This window comes from Chinchilla lanigera, unplaced genomic scaffold (genome assembly GCF_000276665.1).
Source record: "Chinchilla lanigera isolate Chin_1 unplaced genomic scaffold, ChiLan1.0 scaffold00014, whole genome shotgun sequence".
NCBI classification, from domain to species: domain Eukaryota; kingdom Metazoa; phylum Chordata; class Mammalia; order Rodentia; family Chinchillidae; genus Chinchilla; species Chinchilla lanigera.
In genome coordinates, this window is record NW_004955415.1 from 15,585,096 (window position 1) to 15,592,903 (window position 7,808).

The following is a 7,808-nucleotide window of genomic DNA, read 5'->3' on the forward strand; positions in this document are numbered from 1 at the left end:
AAGCTTCAATGTCAAACTGATTATGTGCATGCATTCATTTAACTGGTCCACTGCTGGTCCTCTTTCTTATGCTCTGGAATCATCTTTTGGTACCATCTGGGGGAAGACACTGTACCTCACTGCCTAGCATTCTTGACACTGATGTTAACACTTCGGCTAAATTTTCCTAACTAGAGTAAGAAAACCCAATGAATACATGTGTTGATGGGAAAAGCTCACACTATGTAAGGGGGCAAAAGGTCAGATACAACATACCATATAGTATATTCACAACTATGGATGAACTAAAAACCCAACGGAAAAACCCCTGCTTGCACACGTACACACATGCTAACATGAGGGTCAGAAGGGTGTGATCTACAATGCAAATTATTTTTCAAAAGCAAAAATCAGAACTGCATATAGCAGGATTGAGTACTGAAAGGTTTCTGTGTGCTTGATACTACACTAAGCCTGTCCTGTAAGGACGATCCTTCAAGGACGATCCTTCTAGGACGATCCTTCTAGGACGATCCTTCTAGGACGATCCTTCTAGGACGATCCTTCTAGGACGATCCTTCTAGGACGATCCTTTCCTTTTTTCATAGAAACACAAAGCCAGTGGTCAAAGATCACACAGCTAGGTCCAGAGATGGGTGGGGTCAGGGGCTGGCTCTATAGCCTGAGTCCCTGAACTATCGTCACATGGGCTTATGGTGGCAGGAAGCCTGGGTGGGCTGCGCAAGTCCCTTACCCCTGAGCCTCACATCCCTCACCAGGCTGCTGAGTGCTACACACGAGGCAGTGACAGGTGGTGAGACTCCCTGTAGCAGGGCCTGGGCACCTCATCAGCGGGATCCCCCATGTGGCTGGTGAGTGGCAGCTACTTCTGGGTGGATTTCATCACCAAGATACAGGCACATAGTGACATGCCTAATCACCTAAGGATGTGGCTAAGCCTCCACTTGGCCTCACTCTGCACATACAACCCGAGCTAGGGCTGGCAAGAAGAGTGGGTGCTCAAAGCGAAGCTTAATTACTCCTGGCCACAGTTCCAATTGCTGAGATGGAATTATCAGCCCCATCAGCAGCCAGGCAAAGTGCGCTTCTAATGACACACATCCCTGTCACAGCTTAATGAGGTGCAGACCAAAGCTCAGTTGGAGGAAGGTGTATGCCTCCCTGTGGCTTCCTGACCGCCTGGAGGCTCTGGTGAACTGGTGACCCTCTGTGGCTTCCTGCAGCACCAGCTCAGGCTGAAAGCACAAAAGTGCCCATGTTATTTCTACTCCTCTGGGCCAGTAAAGTTAACAACAATCTGGCAGCGATGTTACAACTGGCATTAAACCTACAACTACAGTACAGGAAATGTTCGTGTATTAAAAAATGCTACTTATTTTTTCAAAGTGGAAGCTATGCAGTCCAACAAAGCTCAAGTCTGCCACTGTTATTATTTCAGGAAACTCTCACCTGCACAGTGGTGTTCACTTTTCAAAGCACCTGGAAGAGGGGACAGGGGACACACATGCAATCTAGGAAGGACACTCAGATTTCAGGCCCACATGGGGCAACTTGAATTAACACAGCAGACAGGGTTGAGCAAACACTTTTCTTCTCACTCTCTCACTCTAAAGCATCTACTTCGAGATTGTTTTTAGCCTCAAATGTACCAGGTGGGCAGAGAGTGCAAGAATCCCCGCAGCAGAAACTGTGAGCCAAAGAACCCTCCTCTTCACGCTGCAGGTGCCAGCTCTTTGCCCCAGCAATGATTTTTTTGGTACTGGGAATCGAACTCAGGACCTTGCACTTGCCAGGCAGGCACTTGTGCAGCTGAGCTATCTGCCCGGCCCTGTCCCAGCAATGGAAAGCTGACTGAAACAGTTAACTCTACAACTTCGTCCAGCTCGTACACACTGATGAGCCACGACCTCATTGTGCTTTGCAGATGCGCATATTATATCCTCTGTCCAGGACTCCACCAGGATTCTTTTAGGCTCTGTGAATTACAGACATTAGCCTTTTTCTGGAACGTGTGGCAAACATTTTCCTAGACTCATTTTTAATTTAGTTTCAGTGGTTTTTGATGTTTTAAATGTAGCAGTAGTAAAATCTATTAATCTTCCTTCCAGCATCTACTTAAGATCTTTCCCACTTTAAGATTAAATTTTTTTTTTTTTTTTTTGGTTTTTTTGGTTTTTCTCCGGTACCGGGAACCAAACTCACGACCCTGCGCTTGCCAGGCAGGCGCTTTGCCGCTGAGCTAAATCCCCAGCCCCCAAGATTAAATATTTATGTAAGTTTTTTTCTAATACTTTTATAGTGCCCTACATAAGCATTTAATTCAACTGTAATATAATATAAAACAGGAATATAACTTTTGAAGTGACTATCTAATTTTTCTCACATAATTCTGCCATTCCCTGATTTTAAATATGACTACCGTCTTATACTAAAACATATTTTTCAAAATGTCATCACAGCTAGACATAGTGGCACAGGCCTGAAATCCCAGCACTCAGGAGGTTGAGGTAGGACTACAGCAAGTTCAAGACCAGCTTTGGCTACACAGTGAGTCCAAGGCCAGCCTGAACTACATAGTGAGACCCTGTCTCAAAAAAACAAACAAATCAACAAACTGGGGAGGTTCATGGTCAGGCCTAGTTCAGCAGAGGACTGCAAAAACCTACCTGAAGCTTTGGTCAATCAAAGGAGAGAGTCCTTGAGTTACTGGAGTGACACTGAATGATTTTTCTGAAGTGAGGAGAATGAAACTGCCAGGAATCAGAAAGGAAATGACAGGAAAATTAAAAGCTCCAGAGAAGTTGGAGAGATGGTCCACAGCACAGAGAAGCAAATAAGGAAAACAACTTACTCTCTCCCAGGCTCTTGGCTCTCTGGGAGGGTAACCTACTCCCAAGAAGCAAGAAAAGTGCCCAGGGCTCGGAGATACAGAGAGAAACAGGAAGAAAGCCCATAGCTGTTGAGAGTCACAAAAGCAGTGCTGGGTTTTGCTCTTTCTGCACAGCAGCAAAGCCAGAGAGGGATTTCACTGCAGGGGACGCCATATCACCAGAGAGTGCTGATCAGGTGCAATTTCGGGAAAGGGTTAATATTTAAACCTAGTACTCAGAACAACTAAAAAACTTCACTTCAGGGCCCCCAAAGTTGCCTCCCACAGTGACTGAGTAAAAGCCACAGAAGACAGCTGTGGATAGTAAGCAGGCTAGAGAGAGTGCCTCTGAGAAGTTTAAACTCAGGTGGGAAGGATGGACACACAGGGACACACACAAACACAAACACACTTTTTCTCTCTCTCTCTGCGCGAAGCCAGGCTGTTTGAGTTGTGCTCAGAAACACCTGGGGCTCAAAGTGCCTGCCAGCACTGGGTACTTGAGCCCTTGCCCTGTTGCCTACATCCACCCTAGATCTGAGGTCTGACTGCCTTCCCTGTCCACCACCGTGAGCAAGGACATATCTCAGCATGGGCACTGTCACCGCCTAGGGTGGACAGAAGGACCTCAAGAACACGGGATGCAACTCATAAACCCATAGCCATGAGGCTCAGCAGAGAAAACCATGACTTGCTGTACTCCAAAATAGCAGATCCTAGAAGGAAACCGCTCATTAAAAAATACACGGAAAGTAATTTTTTTCTCCATTTTGTGGGTCATTTTCTTTCTTTTCCTACTCCTTTTTTCTCTTTCCTTCTAATTTTCCTATATTACTTTTTCCTTTTGTGTTCTACTTTATTTTTTTTTCTGTCACTTTTATCTAATTCTACAAGTATCCTTCTATCACTTAATAGGACCCTTGTCTCTTTTCTTTCCTCATCTCCCAATGTTTAGGTTTTCAACTTTTTTCTTGCATTCTCCCATCCCTATTCTGTAAGAGTATAACCATTAATCTTTATTAATTTTTATGTAGTTAACTCTGATACTACTCCTGAAGCCTTTTCTATCATTAGTGGAGGTAAAGTTATCCCATTAAGTAGATATCTGCTATTTATCAATATCTGCTTTGTCTTAAGTGTTTACATTGTAATTACAAATTTCTTTTAAAAGGTAACGGGTGGTACATTATAGGTTCTTATGGTATGTCAATATCCAGTTTGTCTTGGATGATATTACCGTTGCTGGTTTACTTGATACTGCCATGGTCTCAAAGTTGTTGCTATAATAGGTTTTCTCTATGCCAATATCTGGATTACCTTTGTGACATTAGCAATACCATGGCCCATTCCCAGAGAACTGGATCTAGGGCCAATTACAATACATCCACTCCTTCCACACTAACAGAGGTGGTCTGATCCTGAGACAGAGGCACTGGACTCTAGTTAGCCACAACCTCAGTGCATCACTTAAAACAGACTAGAAGAGAATTCCATACTAGCATCAAAGTCTCTCCACTAGAAAAATAAACAAGGGCTGGGGATTTAGCTCAGCGGCAAAAGTGCCTGCCTGGCAAGCGCAAGGTTGTGAGTTCGGTTCCTGGTACCGAAGAAAAACCAAAAAAGAAAAATAAACAAACCCTGGTCTTTCCACGATAAACAACTGCAAGCCTAAGCACAAAACAAAACAAAACAAAAGAAACAAATAAAAAAAACAGAAACATGAAAAGACAAGGCAATACAATGCCTCCCCAAAGCTGACTCATGACACACTGAGTGAGAGTAACACAAAAGCCACATGGCTTAATTATTTGAAAGGACAATAGAGGAAAAAGATTTTTTTTTTTTTTTAAGATCAGGAGGTGTCTTTTGTCCTCACTCTCCTGGTACTTTGCTCGGAGATGGAGACAGAGACACCTGCTGTTTGAGCCCAGTTGATTTGAGATTTTTTTTGGTACTAAGAATCAAACTCAGGACCTTGAGCTTGCCAGGCAGGTACTGCGCCGCTGAGTTATATTCCTGGCCTCTCCCAAAGTTATTTTTAAAGCAGTGGCCAAGTTTATTTGAAAAAGTAAAAGTAAAAAGTGAGGGAGAAACTTGGTGTGCAGAGCAAGCTTGGGCAGAGTAAAAAAAGAAAAGGCAACAAAAGGACTCTGTGGAGAAAGCAAGGCAGGCTACCAGGAGGAAAGCCACGATGGCCAAGAGGAAGTATGAACAAACAGACCAATACAGTACTTGGTGGGCTCACAGGAGATACAACTAATCAGACCAGGGCGGTAATAAATGAAACAATCAGGTAACTTAAAGAAGACACTAATAAAAAGGTAGCTGAGCTAAACTCAACAATACAAAACATGAATTTGCTAAACCAGCCTAGCAAATATCTAGAATCCACAAAAAGGTTTCAAACAGAATCCAGCACATTAACAGCTTTACAGTCTATCCCATGCATCATGTGGGCAGTGCATTTGTTTACGTACTATCCTCAGTGTTGCTCAGGTAGGGGTCGACAACCAGTCGATTCTTGTATTGAACAAATTTGTTAAAATTGTTGTTTTTATAGCTCCTGCTACATTATCTTACACAATTAACAAAAAATATGCAATTTTTGGTCATCCTGCATTTAAATAATTGGACTGGTGAGTACTTAAAAACTATATTGAAAGTATGGCCAGTAGAAGTGACCACAGTGTCAAAATTAGAAGTCAGGGACACTCTCAAGGACCAACTATGTACTCAGAGATACCTTAAAACAACAAGAAAATATGAAAAATGGACCCAAGAGCTGCTAAATGATGCAAAAAAGACTAAGATTAACTGAAATAAGTAAAAAGAAAAAATCAGGGCTTTAAAAAAAATCTGCTTACAGAAATAATAGGAGGAAGTTTTCCAAACACAGGGCAGGAATTAAATGTAATAAATGAGGCATATAGAACCCCTTATAATCACAATCAAAACATAACCTGCCCATATCACAGTCAAAATGCCAGAAGCCCAACATAGGGACAGAATCTTAACAGCTGTTAGAGAAAAGTAATGAATCGCTTAGAAAGGTAAACCCATTAGAATTACAGATGTCTCAACACAAACCTTAGAGGCAACAAACCTGTAGTAAAGTGTTTCAAGCTCTAAAAGATAACTTCCAACACAGACGTATATCCTGCTAAACTTTCTTGCAAAACTGATGGAGAAATAAGGTCTTTCCATGACACAAAACACCTCAAGAAATTCATGACTACCAAAACCAGCCCTCCAAAATCTTCTCATGAATATTCTAGAAAGAGACAATGAAACCAAGAATGCCAAAAATTCTAAGAGAATGAATACAGCAGGCAGGGTGAGCAGTTAAGCAGGAAGAGGAGAAAAAGCATGCAAGCAACAGCAAAAAAACGCAATGACAGGAACAAGTCAACCCCTTTGAGTAATAAATCTCAACGTAAATGGTTTCAACTCTCCAATCAAAGAAACAGGTTGGCAGAGTGATTAATGTGCAAAACCCAACAATATACAGTACTTAAGAAACACATTTAGCCTCAAAAGAAATGTAACAATTACAAATCAGAGGATGGAAAACAATATTCCATGCAATGAGAAACCAGAAGAAAAGCAGGAGCTGCTATCTTAATTTCAGGAAAAGTGGGTTTCAGGCCAAAAGCAATCAGAGGAGACAAAGAAGGTCAGCATAAATTGGTTAACTGAACAGTTCAAGGAAGTAACAATTATGAACATATATATACCAAATACCATGGCACTTAACTTCATAAAACACTACCAGATAAACACCAATACAATTATAATGGGGAACCTCAATACCCCATTGTTACAAACAGCCAAGTGAAGTAGAAAAAAACAAAACTGAGTTGAACCGAACTTTTTAACAAATGGACTTTGTAAGTATCTATAGTGTTTCACCTAACAAAGATACACATTCTCAGCAGCACATGACTTTCTCCAAACCAGACCACATGCTATCCCATAAAGCAAGCTTAAGTAAATGCAAAAGAATCATATCTATCCCATGCATATTATATATAGTACAATGAAAATAGAAATCAATAGCAGAAAAAAAAATCACAGAAATTATGCAAACACATGTAAATTAAACAGTACCTTCTAGAAAAATCAATGGATCATAAAAGAAATCAAGTAAGAAATTAGACAAGAATCAAACGATAATGCCAGTACAATATACCAGAACCTCTGGGACACAATGAAAGCAGTCTTAAGAGGGAAGTTTATAGTTGTGAATACCTACATAAGGAAATCAGAGCAAGTCCAAAGAAATTACCAAATGATGCACCTCAAAGTCCTAGAAAAACCAGAACAATCCAAATCCAAAACTAGTACAAAGAAGGAAATTACACAGATCAGAACAGAAATTAATGAAATGAAGAAAAAAATAAATAAATAAAATAAATCCATGAATCAAAGAGCTGGTTTTTTGAAAAAATAAATAAAATAGATAAACCCTTAGCCAATCTTATGCAAAAAAAGACCCAAACTAATGCAATTAGAAAATAAAATGGGAAAGCATAATGGTCTCTGCCAAAATCTAGACTATTAATAACTACTTTGAGATCATGTACTCTAATAAAATGGAGAATTCACAGAAATGGATAGATTCCTAGGTATATATGAACTACCAAAGCTGAACCAAGAAGACATGAAATTCCTGCATAATCCAGTATCAGGCAATGAGACTGAAGAAGTAAAAAACTACCAGCTAGGAAAAGCTTAGCCTGGGTGTGGAGGTGCATGACTGTAATCTCAACACTAGGGAGGCTGAGATGGAGGATCATTATGACTTCAAAGCCAGTCTGAACCACATAATGAGACCCTATCAGGAAGGAAGGAAGGAAGGAAGGAAGGAAGGAAGGAAGGAAGGAAGGAAGGAAGGGAGGGAAAAAGGGTGGAAGGGAAGAAGGGAGGGAGGGAGGAAGGG

At 41.1% G+C, this 7,808-nt stretch overlaps 1 protein-coding gene across 2 annotated transcripts in view; it reads right to left on the reverse strand.

Moving 5' to 3' along the window:
* Positions 1 to 7,808, reverse strand: part of Slc23a2 (solute carrier family 23 (ascorbic acid transporter), member 2) — a 112,592-nt gene that overhangs the window by 19,752 nt on the left and 85,032 nt on the right. The gene's annotated exons all lie outside the window — the stretch shown is intronic.